Source organism: Sus scrofa, chromosome 12 (assembly GCF_054392235.1).
Source record: "Sus scrofa isolate SSC_HxYL_T2T_F1_AM1 chromosome 12, Sscrofa_HxYL_maternal_Yorkshire_Landrace_v2.0, whole genome shotgun sequence".
Classification (NCBI taxonomy): domain Eukaryota; kingdom Metazoa; phylum Chordata; class Mammalia; order Artiodactyla; family Suidae; genus Sus; species Sus scrofa.
Window position 1 is genome coordinate 21,788,138 of NC_139394.1, and position 14,430 is coordinate 21,802,567.

The 14,430-nt window shown below is 42.5% G+C and overlaps 1 protein-coding gene across 1 annotated transcript in view; it reads right to left on the minus strand.

Moving 5' to 3' along the window:
* The window catches only part of LOC146398133 (uncharacterized), a 153,327-nt gene that overhangs the window by 21,198 nt on the left and 117,699 nt on the right, over positions 1–14,430 (minus strand). The gene's annotated exons all lie outside the window — the stretch shown is intronic.

The following is a 14,430-nucleotide window of genomic DNA, read 5'->3' on the forward strand; positions in this document are numbered from 1 at the left end:
TTCTTTAGCACCATACCCTCAAGGTGCATCCATGTTGTCACAAATGGCAAGATTTCTTTTTTTAATATGAATAGTATTCCATTGTGCTTGTGGGTGGGTGGGTATCACATCTTCTTTACCCATTCATCCATCGATAGACACAAGTTGTTTCCACATCTTGGCTTTTGTAAACAATACTTCAGTGAATGAATATTGGGGTGTATATATCTTTTCTGTTTTCATTTTCTTTGGAGAACGACCCAGAAGTGGAATAGCTGGATCATATGGTAGTTTTATTCTTATTTTTTTGAGGAATCGCCATGCAATTTTCCACGGTGGCTGCGTCAATTTTCATTCCCACCAACGTGTTCAAGGATTCCCTTTTCTCCACATGTACTCCAACACTTGTTATTTCTTTTTTTCCTTTACTTTTTTTTTTTTTTTTGTCTTTTTAGGGCCACACCCACAGCATATGGAGGTTCCCAGGCTAGGGATCCAATCGGAGCTATAGCCACCAGCCTACGCCAGAGCCACAGCAACGCCAGATCCGAGCCGAGTCTTCGACCTACACCACAGCTCATGACAACGCCAGATCCTTAAATCCTGAACGAGGCCGGGGATTGAACCCACCCTCTCATGGTTCCTAGTCGGATTCCTCTCCACTGCACCACGATGGGAACTCCACACTCGTTATTTCTTATCTTTTTGATAAGAGCCATTCTAAGAGGTGGGAGGGGACATTTCACTGTGGTTTGGAACTGCATTTCCCTGATGATTAGTAATGTAGGGCATATTTTCATGTGCTTGTTGGCCTTCCATGGGTCTTTTTTCGAAAAATGCCAGTTTGGGTCCTCTGCCCATTTTTTAATCAGGTTGTTGAGTTGTGCAAAATAGAATATTCCAACAACTCACACACACACAAACACACACAACAAATGTGTTTTAATAATAGCACTACTGAGCCTTTTCTTCCTTCTGCCCATATTTTCTTTTCTTCCTTCATTTTAATTGAAGTATAGTTGACTTACAATATTATATTAGTTTCAGATACACAGCATAGAAATTCAATTATTATAGACTATACTCTACACAAAGTTACTGACTATATTGTCTGTGCTGTACACCTGTGTGTCTTCATTCATTTTATAACCAGTAGTTTGTACCTCTTAATGTGCATCAACAAATGAATGGCTGAAGAATATACGGTAAAAATATGATGTAATTTTACTGAGCCATGAAAAAGAATGAAATCTTCCACGTGCCACAACACAGATGGACACAGAAGGTATTTATACTTAGATAAGTCAAAGAAGAACAAGTACTCTTGTGTTTCCACCTAAATGAGGAATTTTTTTTTTTTTTTTGTCTTTTTGCTATTTCTTGGGCCGCTCCCACAGCACATGGAAGTTCCCAGGCTAGGGGTCCAATTGGAGCTGTAGCTACTGGCCTACGCCAGAGCCACAGCAACACGGGATCCAAGCCACGTCTGTGACCTACACCACAGCTCACGGCAACCCTGGATCCTTAACCCACTGAGCAAGGGCAGGGATCAAACCCGCAACCTCATGGTTCCTAGTCGGATTCGTTAACCACTGCGCCACAACGGGAACTCCGGGGAATATTTTTTTAAAAACTAAATAAATAAACAAATATAACAAAACAGAACCACTGAATCTTTTTTTATGTGCAATGCATGGATTTTCTAATTTAATTCCCACAATAACCCCATCAATCAGGACTGAGGTTTTTATCTTTTTCTTTTCCTTATTTTTCTCTTTAGGGCTGCATCTGCAGCATATGGAAATTCCCAGGCTAGGGGTCAAACTGGAGCTGCAACTGCCAGTCTACACCACAGCTCATGGCACCACTGGATCCTTAACCCACTGAGTGAGGCCAGGGATCAAACCTGCATCCTCATGGATACTAATCTGGTTCTTAACCCGTTGAAGCACAGTGAGAACTCCCAGGGGTGAGTATGAATCTCAGTTCACATTTGTGGAAACTGAGGCCTGAGGGGTTGGATGGCAGAGAGTAAAATCAGAATTTGAACTTCATGCTGGTAACCAAAACATTCATCAGCGTAAATTTAGGCTGACCTTTGCATGGACTTGGTTTAGAACATGAGCGGATGAGGTGAGAAAAAGAATGTCTATGTATGGTCAACTTTGCTGTACAGCAGAAATTGACAGAACACTGTAAATCAACTATAATAAAAACATTTTTTTAAACACTTGTGCGGGGAGCCAAGAAGATACAAGGAGCCGAGGAAGGGAGCTTGCCTGAACGGTACAACTCCGAGGGCAAGCTCCTAATCAGAAAAAGGGGCCTGTCTGAACGGTGCAGTTCCGAGGGCAGATTCCTAAACAAGGAGACGTCTGCCTGTTCGGGCGCAATTCCGAGGACAGGCCCCAGAAGACAATAAGGCTCGCCTGCTGACATTGGTGGGGAACTGAATTTTCCAGGAAACAATTTCCATTTTGCGCTGCTGAGTGGGGATTGTTCCATGGATGACTTAGTCTTTTCTGTTATGCACTTGTTATTCAGTTTTCCTCAGTCTTTCCTGATTACTTGCTTATTATTCTTATTTTTCATTCTTATTTTCCTGTGGTGATTTGTGATTTAACAAAATTGCAACAATAATATAATAAGAATTTCATCCTGAAGGACTTTCCCCTACTTAAATCCAACTTAATTAAAACATAGTGTTTATCTACGAACTAGTTATACAATAAACTTTAGAGTTAGGATTTTAATGAGGTTCATAGAAGTTAGACATATATTATTCATGACCAAAAGACACCTAGCTATGAGTTATAGAAGCTTTTAAGTGATAGCTAGTTAAGTTGGTTTATATTTTCTTACACTGTCTCCTTGCCATAACGCTTTAAAGATAAGCACCAGTCTAAAAACAAGATTTGTGAATGCCACATTCTTGTGTCTGTGACTTCTTTAACTTGAGGAGACTTGCTGGCTATGGGATGATTTGTATTGAGTCTCCTCCTTTCCACATGATGTATTGTACCTAATTGCCCTTAAATTGTACTCACTAAATTTAGTTAAAACAAAGATCTTAGAACATGATGTACAGCTGCTGTACCATGTAAAAGTTAACCAATGTACTTTTAACACTATGATGTAATCTGTAGTGAGGAACTGTCTATATAATCAACCACTTACGCCAAAAAAATTTGAACAGTCCAGCGCCCTGAAAGAAGGGACAAAGAGGCTGTCTCCGTTGCAAAAGCTGATGCGCGTCCCTCTCCTTCGGGAAAAGTATACACTCCCTGGCCACCGGAGCTGGCCTCCGGCACACTTGAAATTAATGTTTTTTTTTAATTCATCTGGAGACAGAAGAATACGTTTTATAAGGGGATATTTATCTAGGCAGGTCTTTCTCCTTTCACTGGTTTAATTCTTTCATCTATAAAGAGTCCGTCATATAGTTATCGGCTCATGAAACAAGATCCTTAAACAAAAAAATACTTTAGCAAAATATATGATGACATCCTGTCAAAAAAGCATACTGATTAGAATATTACCAGGTATGCATAGCTAAAGATAGCACAATAAATACTATTTCTTATATATAATACTGTAGAATAGATGAATGAAGCATATGCTTACAATGGATGCCATGAGAATCAATAACGGGAAGTTCCTGTTGTGGCTCAGTGGGTTACAAACCTGACTAGTATCCATGAGGGTGCAGGTTCGATTCCTGGCCTCGCTTGGTGTGTTAACCACCCAGCATTGCTGTGAGCTGTGGTGTAGGTCACAGATGCAGCTCAGATTTGGCATTGCTATAAGCTGTGGCATAGGCCAGAAGCTGCAGCTCCGATTCAGCCCCTCAACTGGAAACTTCCATATGCTGCAGTTGCAAGCCTAAAAAGAAAAAAAAAAAAAAATCAATGATAAGTTGAATTTTACTCCAATGTCTTCTTCTTCTGGGCAGAAAACTAATTAATGCTGTGCTACTCCTCTAATATCTCTGCACATTTCTCTGAGTCATTCCTCTACCAGAAAAGAAAGAAATAAACAAATGCCCATTTTCTTGCTCCTGCACCGGTATAATAACCTCCCAGCTGACCCCCACACATTCATTCCTGCTCTCATTCATTCTCCACAAGGCAGCCAGGGTTATCATATTAAAATGCTAATATGACCACTGCATGGCACTCCCCTGATTAAAATCATTCTGTGGTTTTCCATAGCTCTCATACGAAAGATCAAAATACTTAGCAGAGTTGAGAAATCCCGGAACAACCCAGCACCTGTGTTCATTGCCAACTCATTTCATCCTACTTTCCCCCTTGCTCTCTATGCCTCAGCCACTTAGACTGAGTAGTCAATAAATATTTTTTCAATGAATGAATGGATGAATAAAAAAGCAAACAATACCTTAAGGTTTTTTTTTTTTTTTAAATAGGAAGCAATATTTTGGCAAATGAAACACGATACATGGTTGAATTTTAGGCACCAAGAACTGCCAAATAAGGAAGAATCTTGGTGTGCAAGGACTTTCCCATAGGCCATCTTGAAAAAGAAGAACAAAGCAGGAGGTATCATACTCCTTGACTTCAAACTATACTACAAAGCTACAGAAATCAAAACAATGTGGTTCTGGCACCAAAACAGGCACGTGGATCAGTGGAACAGGACAGAGAGCCCAGAAACAAACCCATGCACTTATGTTCAATTAATCTACAACAAAGGTGACAAGAATTTGCCATGGGGGAAAAGTCCCTTCCATAAGCAGTACTGGGAACACTGATCAGCTACACGGAAAACAATGAAACTAGAACACTTTTTTCACATGATACACAAAAATAAAACTCAAAGTGGATTAAAGACTTGAATGTAAGGCCCGAAACCATAAAACTCCTGGGAGAAAAGAAATGCAGCACTCTCTGTGACATTTGTCTAAGCAATATTGGGTGGCGGGGGCAGGGGGTGTCCATCTCCTTAGGCAAAAGCAAAAAAGGCAAAAATAAACAAATGGGACTACATCAAGTTAAAAAGCTTTTATACACTGAAGGAAACATCAATCAAACAAAAAAATCAACTTACTGAATGGGAGAAGATGTTTACAAATGATATGCCTGATAAGGAGTTAATATCCAAAATATACACCGGACTCGTACAACTCAACATCAAAGAACAAAAACATCCAATTAAATAAGCAGAAGACCTGAAGAGACATTTCTCCCAAGAACACATACAGATGACCAGCTGACACACGAAAAGATGTTCAACATCACTAATCATCAGAGAAACGCAAATCAAAACCACAATGAGCTATCATGTCACACCTTCCAGACGTCTATGATCAAAAAGACAAGAAATAGGAGTTCCCGTTGTGGCGCAGTGGTTAACGAATCCGACTAGGAACCATGAGGTTGCGGGTTCGGTCCCTGCCCTTGCTCAATGGGTTAATGATCCGGCGTTGCCGTGAGCTGTGGTGTAGGTTGCAGACGCGGCTCGGATCCCACATTGCTGTGGCTCTGGTGTAGGCTGGTGGCTACAGCTCCGATTGGACCCCTAGCCTGGGAACCTCCATATGCCGCAGGAGCGGCCCAATAAATAGCAAAAAAAGACCAAAAAAAAAAAAAAAAAGACAAGAAATAACAAGTGTTGGAGAGGATGAGGAGAAAAGGTCATCCCGGTGCCCTGCTGTTGGAAATGTAAACTGGTGCAGCCACTACAGAAAACAGTATGGAGCTTCCTCCAAAAATTAAAAATAGAACTACCACATGATCTAGCAATTATATATCTGGGTATTTATCCAAAGGGGAGAAAAAAAACCCCACTAATTTTGGATGCACACTGTTATATTTGGAATGGATGGGCAATGGGATCCTACTGTACAGCACAGGGAAATGTGTGTCACAAGTTGGGTCACTTTGTTGTACAACAGAACTTGACGTAACACTGTAAATCAACTATACTTTCATAATAATAAAATTTTAAAAAGATACAGACACTTCAATGTTCACTGCAGCGTTACTTACAGTAGCCACGGTATGGAAGCAATTAAGTGCTCGTCCACAGATGAATGGCTAAGAAGATGTGGCATACGTGGTACGACCCATGGAATATTAGTCATAAAAAATTAAATCTTGTCACTTGCCACAACATGGATGGACCAAGAGGGTATGTTGCTAAGCAAAATAAGTCAGAAAGAGAAAAACAAATACTGTATGTTTTCATGTACATGTGGAATCTAAAACAAACAAACATAACAAAACAGAAACAAACTTAACAAAGCAAAGGACAAACGGATGGTTGCCAGAGAGGAGGAGAATCAGAAGATGGGCAAAATGTGGGAAGGGGATTAAGAGGCACATGCTACCAGTAATTAAAATAAATAAATAAATAAGTCAGGGTTCCCATCATGGCCCAGCACTAATGAACCTGACTAGTATCCATGAGGGTTCGGATTCGATCCCTGGCCTTGTTCAGTGCGCCAAGGATCCTGTGTTGCCGTGATCTGTGGTGTAGGTTGAAGATACAGCTCAGATCCTGAACTGCTGTGGCTATGGCATAGGTGGGCAACTACAGCTCTGATTCGACCCCTAGCCTGGGAACTTCCATATGCCACAAGTGCAGCCCTAAAAAGACAAAATACTACTACTACTAATAATAATATTTTAGTAACTTTGTATAGTGCATAAGCCATAAAAATATCAAATCACTCTGTTGAATACCTGAAATTAAGTCAACTGTACTTCAATTTAAAAAAAAAAAGATCTCAGCAGGAGTTCCCATTGTGGTGCAGCAGAAACAAATCTGACTAGGAACCATGAGGTTGCAGGTTCGATCCCTGGACTTGCTTAGTGGGTTAAGGATCTGCTGTTGCCGTGAGCTGTGGTGTAGGTCACAGATGTGACTCAGATCCTGCATTGCTGTGGCTGTGGCAGAGGCCAGCAGCTGTACCTCCAATTCGACCCCTAGCCTGGGAACCTCCATATACCATGGGTGTGGCCCTAAAAAGACAAAAAAAAAAAAAAACTCAGCAAATTGCATGAGATGACATCTAAACAAACAAATACCACAATTACTCAAAACGCCTCCTTAAATGGCAAAAGAAAGTCACACCCAGTAGGCACTAAAGCTAATGTGTGGGTTAATTCAAGGATTATCAGTGACAACGGTCTTTGTACAAGGGATTTATTTGATTACCTATCATGTTCTTTGGATTAAGAAGGAGAATAAAAGAAGAGTGAAATCATGTCATCTTGCACTAACACTCCCCACCCACCAGCGAGGATCTGTTTCTTCCGTAGCCTTAAATGAACAAGATCACACCAGCAGACCCGGTGGCGTGCCAAAGGTTGCCCAAAAGGACCTGACGTATCTTCCTAAAGCCAGGTTTAAACCAGACCGTCCTGGCACTCCTTTCAAGGAAGTCCCCTGGCTGGCAGGTCATTTACTTTCTCAGATAGGTTTGGTGTCATCTGGGAAAGGAAGTGAGAAGGGAGGAGGTGGGCCTCCTTTTCCGAAGGTGACTGTGATAAATGAGATGCAGCTCCCAGCATCGTGGGAGAGGCCCGCCCATCCTTCCCAAGCTCCACGCTGAGGTATTGAATGACAAAAACACCACTCAAATGATGGTGACTTCACCGCTCAAAGGTGAAAGATCCTGACAAACAGGAAATGATAATGCTAAGTGGTCCCATCCCCCTGAGAAATAGCCACTCTGAGGTCAAGGTGCAGATGGGTAAAAATGGGTGTTTTCAGCACCCCCAGAACAGACCCTCTCATAACAGATTGTATCACTGGGCAGAATACTGAATTTGCAAACAACCAAACAACCCCTGCCCCATCCATAGACTGAAGGATACTTGAAGGCAGGGACTGTGTCTTATTAGTCTACAGTCACAGAATCAGAGCACCTCTAAAATAAACTCTCACTAAGATAATGAAGTGAATTAAATTAGATGGTTCTAACACTAAGTATTTGTGATTATAGACCATAACCAACAATGGAATCAGGAAAAAAAAAAAAACAACACATAATTTGGGATAGGAGAAAAAAGGAAATGAAAAATATTTACACCTAGCCAGCCATCTGAAAATAAGGAGTTCCCGTTGTAGCTCGGCAGTTAAGAAATCGACCTAGTGTCCCCGAGGATGCGGGTTCGATCCCTGGCCTTGCTTGGTGGGTTAAGGATCCTGTGTTGGCACATGTTGCATCGTAGGTCGTGGATGAGGCTCAGATCTGGTGTTGCAGTGGCTGTGGTGAAGGCTCCAGCTGCAGCTCCCATTCCTCCCCTAGCCCGGGGAACTTCTATATGCTGCAGATGCAGCCTTAAAAAAAAAAAAAGGAATAAGGGAGTTCTAAAACAGAACGAATACTGTTGCTGGTCCTCACTCTGCTATTGACGAGCCATGGGCCCTTATCAGAGGTATTTCCTTTCTTTTGTTTCCTGTCTGTAAAATGAAGGGCATGAGACAGATGACAAATATGTTCATTTCAAAGTCCAATAGTATGTTCCTAGAATACATAAAACTCCTAAACATTTTATTAGTAACTAGAGGCCAAGAGAAAGAAGGAAACTTTAAAGTTTTCCATCACTGGATCCTAACCGTTTCTGTTTATACACTCCTTTGAAAAGTTACTGGATGTTATAATCGCCCCTCAGAAGAATAAACATATGAACATGCAGAGAAAACTCTGCACATAGTTTTAGAGACTTTACTAACCTCCTGAAGTCTATCCACTGAATTCCAAGTTAAAAAAAAAAAAACAGTTTAAATAGAAGCATTGTCTTGTTTTTCAGTTGAGAATTTTTCACAATGGAAACAGAAGCTACAAGAGCCTAAGCATCCATAATCAAGGAAGGTCCAGATAGGACCTTTTGTTACAGCATGGATGATAGGAATTATACAACTTTTCCTATGAGGTATTCTTGCCCCAAATGCCAAATCTGAATCTAATAAAGTCATTCAAGCTAACTGCCACCTTACAAGAAAAACAAGAGCTAGAGGAACAAGTTAAAAAAATAGTGCAGAGATGCAATCAGCCAAATCCAGACTTTGGGAAATTCCACAGGACTTCTTTCCTTTCCATCGATTCTTTCTGACGCTATTCCCTGGGACCTCTTGCTCCTTCCCAACAATGAATGTCCCCGAAATATCTACTCTGTTGGAGCACTTATTTTTTTAATTTTATTTTATTTTTATAAGTATATAGGCGATTCACTGTATCAATTTCTGCTATACAGCATATCGACCCAGTCACTATTTTTGAACTGCACCTGCCACAGTCATCCTTCTTTTTCCTCTCATTTTTATCCCAGTCTATCCCACAAAATCCACTGCTTTATATTCTGCCCAAGACCAAGGTTAAGAAACATGGATGGAGGACCAGCCACAGCCCTCTATACACTGGCAGTATTGAGAAATTAAAGATGAGTCATCCATAGCTGGACCCTTAACCTTCCTTAAAATAAAGTGCCAGAACAGCTAGATAGTTGTTTGACACAGAATATGTGCAAGAACATCTTTCACTGTTGTTCATTTGCTGGTTGGTTTTTTTCTGTGGCTGCAGCCATGGCACACGGAAGTTCCCAGGCTAGGGATTGAATCCAAGCTGCAGCCACAACCTACATACACCACAGCTGCGGCAAAGCTGGATCCCTTTAAGGCACTGAGCTGGCCCAGGAATGGAACCTGTTCTACTACAGAGACAGCGCCAGATCCTTACCCCTCTATGCCACAATGGGTACTCCCATCTTTCACTTTTATGTGTTCAAGTTGCTCAGAAATATGCTAATACCAGTTAGGACTTGAAGAAATACTGAATTAGATTTCTGTCAATAGCAGTCTTAACTGAAATCTCCCTTCTCTTTCTTTACTCTGATACCTTCTCTTCTTAAAATTTCCTGACTCTTCCCTTAAAGCTCCCACACTGTTTGTGGTCACTTATAAGGCCCTGTCCACCTCTGTACCCTTATCTAATGCTTTCCTGCTTTTAAAAATCAAATTTAGAAGGATTTCCACCAGCATTGTCTCATTACCTACCACTTAAGAAAACTTCCTTCTGTGATCTTAAAACTCTATTTGCCTGTGTGTGTGTTTTAACGTTTTTCCTGGTTTGTCAGTCAATACATAAAGATACTATTTGGAAGCAACTTTTTATTTAATTATTTTTTTTATGGCCGCACCTGCAGCATATGGAAGTCTCCAGGCTACGGGTCAAATCAGAGCTGCAGCTCATACCACAGCCACAGCAACACCAGATCCAAGCCACATCTGCGACCTATGCTGTAGCCTGTGGCAAATGCCAGATCTTTAACCCAATGAGCAAGTCCAGGGATCAAACCCACATCCTTATGGACGCTATGTCAGGTTCTTCACCTGCTGAGCCACAACAGGAACCCCTGGAAGCAACTTTAAGTTGACTGGCCTTCCCCTCCTCCTCTGAAATACCACACTGAATACTTCTCAGCTTCAACCTTCTAGCTGGTGGCCCCTCTTTCCAGGAAAAATCGAGAGAGGAGAAAATCTCATTTTTGTTTGACTACCATTTGATAAACTTAGGCACTTATAAAACGTCTGTCCTGGCGTCCCACTAGATGCTGTATTTTTTTTCTATAAAGTCTAATCTTTTTATGTAACTCCCTAAATCACAGGATAATGATATAGCAATTTTGCCAGAAGATCTACTACTCATTGGTTCTGAAATGTCATGCAGAGTGAAAACCTACCTAGGGTTTGTTTTGACCATTCTTACTGTAAAGGACAGGGAGCCTGTGGAAGGCTGCAGTGATGAATGGTTATCTTCAAAAGGCACAGATACGCTGTGCTCCCAGTGAATGACAGTTACCTGTGGCCAGGACTCTCCTCTGATCCCTGGTACACCCACGTAAAACCCCATCCATCCACTCACCTCCAACCTCTCCTGCAAAATCGTTTCCTTTTAGGAACGATATCTTAGGTTATCAGAAAGATGAACCTACTGTGAAACTTACACATCTTTCTTCTGGAAAGTCACACAAAGAAGAACAGTTTAGATGCTGAACAATTAGAACTTGAGTGCAGTTGAGCCTTTATCCATAGAGTTCTTTTAAAGCAGTTTAAAAATAAGCTCAGCAATTTGCAGTTGATCTACCTAAAAGCAGAAAACTGCACCAGGAGTTCTCGTTGTGGCTCAGCGGGTTAAGAACCCAACTAGTATCCATGAGAATGCGAGTTCGATCCCTGGCCTCGCTCAGTGGGTTAAGGATCTGGTGTTGCCGTGAGCTGCAGGGTAGGTCGAAGATGAGACTTGGATCTGGCGTGGCTGTGGCTGTGACATAGGCCAGCAGCTGCAGCTCCAATTCGACCCCTTGCCTGGGAACTTCCACCTGCCGCAGGTGCGACCCTAAGAAAATAAAAATTAAAAAAACTTAAAAAAATTGTAAAATTAAAAGAATATGATGAAAGTTTTAAAATCCTATAGAAAACATAACTAAAGTGAATTCATTTTAGTTTCTTATTTGTCAACTAAAATTTTTTTTACTTTTTTTTTTCCTCTTTCTTTCTTGGCCACCCTACAGCACAAGAAGCTCCGGGCCAGGAATCAAATCCTTTAACCCACTGTGTGGGCCACTGATCGAACCTTCGTGCTGGCACTTTAGAGACGCCACCAATCCCCTTGTACCACAGCGGGAACTTCTGTCAACTAAATTTTTTAACTAACTTAATTCTTCTAAAATAAAAAAAAAAAACTATATAAGGTCATTTTCCTAAAATTATTCTAGTCATCATATGTCTACCAATAAATACAGAGAATCTTGAATAATGGTCACCAACTTTTACCAATGGCTGTTTGTGTGGTGAAATTAGTTTTTATTTTTTTAAAGCAATCTTAGGGGTTTTTTAAATACACTTCTTTAAAATTTTTCTATTAAAGTATAGTTGATTTACAATGTTTCTTCAGTGTCTGCTGTACAGCAAAGGGACCAAATCACACACAGTTCCCTGTGCTGTACAGCAGGGCCCCACGGCTCATCCGTTCCAGATATAACAGTTTCCATCCAACCCCCCCCCCCCCCGAAATGCCCGTTCATCCCACTCCCTCCCTGCTCTCCCCGGGGAATGAAAAATAGGTTTTTTTAAAAAAGATTTTTTTCTTTCTTTCTTTGTTTTTTTTTTTTTTTTTTTTTTTTTTTGTCTTTTGTTGTTGTTGTTGTTGCTATTTCTTGGGCCGCTCCCGTGGCATATGGAGGTTCCCAGGCTAGGGGTCCAATCGGAGCTGTAGCCACCTGCCTATGCCAGAGCCACAGCAACGCGAGATCCGAGCCGCGTCTGCAACCTACACCACAGCTCACGGCAACGCCGGATCGTTAACCCACTGAGCAAGGGCAGGGACCGAACCCGCAACCTCATGGTTCCTAGTCGGATTCGTTAACCACTGCGCCACGACGGGAACTCCAGGTTTTTTTTTCTTATGCTTTCATATACTACTCAAAAATTTTTTTTCTTTTTATGGCCGCACCCATATGGAAATTCCCAGGCTAGGGGTCAAATCAGAGTTGTAGCTGCTGGCCTATGATACAGCCACAGCAACATGGGATCCAAGCCTCATCTGCGACCTACACCACAGCATCTCTGGATCCTTAACCCACTGAGTGAGGCCAGGGATCAAACCCACATCCTCGTGGAGACTATGTCAGGTTCTTCACCCCCTAAGCCACAATGGGAATGCCCTCGAAGTTTTAATAACAAGCAAGTATCATTTTTACAAACAAATAAAAGCCCAGGACTTCTTCGAAAATCCAGCGGAGTTCTACGTACTGGAAGTTACAAGGAAAATCATTATATGATGATCTTAGAAGAGACGACTTCTCCCAAGTCCTCTCAAATCTCACCAACAATTCTCCCCCCACCCCCCACCGGTCCTGTTCCTGCTCCAATACTAGCAATATTTTTGCTCAAGGTTAATTCTTATAAACCCAAACTCCCACATACTAATATGAAATGGCGCAGGAGCCACATTCATGGAGCTAAGACGGCACTGCCACTCAGACCTGCCTGAAATGAGCAGGGAAATGATTGATTCCACTGGGGATGATCCTGAGAGAGTCTCAGGAAGTGGAACACAGCCTGGCCCCTGCACGTCCTATGGATGGAGGTTCTCATTTGTGCCGCTGGGTCCATGTGAACACAACCCGAGCCGACCCTACCCTTGAGTCAAACAAATGATGGGGACGCCTCCACGTCCATCAGAACCCCACTTGCCACCACACTTCTAAACAAGTCTCCTTGTTTCCCTCGCTTGTTCTCTTTTCCTCTTGTCTCCCTTCTGCCTCTCTTTCCTGTTTGGAGCTGTGACTGTAACACACTTGAAAAAGGGCGCTCCCTCTGCATCTGAACGGACTCTTCCCATTTCGCACACAGTGAGACGAGAAAAATCCAGAGGATTTTTGCCAGGTTCTGTTGCCAGGGCAGACAAGCAGAGCTGGTGACAAGCTTTAGCTGTAATTAGGAATTATTTTGCCTTTATGGCTGGCTGGTTCACCCCTGGGAGAGGCTTTTCCCTACTTTCTGGTTTGACAGCTCACACTCCTAAAAGAAGCAGGAGGTGATGGCGTCAGAGGACCTGAGTTAAAATCCTATCTCTAAAAAGTTCGTGATTGAGTTCACACAGACGTTTATGAAATGCCTATTTAAAAAAAAAAAAAAAAAGGCAGGCTTTGGTGTTTGAAAGATGGAAGACATCATCCCTGCTTTGAAGAAGCCTGCAGCCCCGCAGGAGTGTAACAAACTCGGTATAATGTAGTCAGTGAAAGAAGGAGGGTGGACGAGGGTCCAGGCGGTGGCAGGACCCAGCTGGGAGATCCCAGGCTTCTCCTCCTTCTGGAGGACCCTGGGATCCAGAAAAGGCACTTTCCTCAAAGAAAGGGCACCCAGCTCCTGCAGGAAAATTCAGAAACCAGCTGTTGAAAGAGGTAACCCTGGAACTACGTCGTGAAGGGGGGTGGGGGCACAAGCGTGGCTTTCCAAGCAGCAGAAACAGCCCAGACCTAGACCCTAACACCTGCACGCCCCCCTCGTTCAGGTACATCGCACATGCACATCAGCTCTACATCATTCAACGCCATGAGCCCCTGATCCATAAAATGAGAATAGTCACTCTTGCCTAGCTACATCAGGAGTTCTCGTGCGGATTAAAGAAAGAACATCAAGGGACAATGGAACCTGGGAAGTCCCATTATCACCATTAGGCAAGTGTGGTGCCGGACTCCATCAAGATGCGACTCCATGATAACTGTGCCGTGTGGCAGCCCCGCCCTGGCTTTGCCTCTAATCCACCATCTGTCCTCTGCCATCCCCCTCCCCCCGGGGCCCCACAGGCCTCCACTGTCCTCATCTGTAAAATGGGTGACTTGGATCAAGGAAAACTTTAGTCCCTTCCCGAGGCTGCCATTTTATCCCTGAGTCCCCTTTAAATGGCGCTGACAGCAA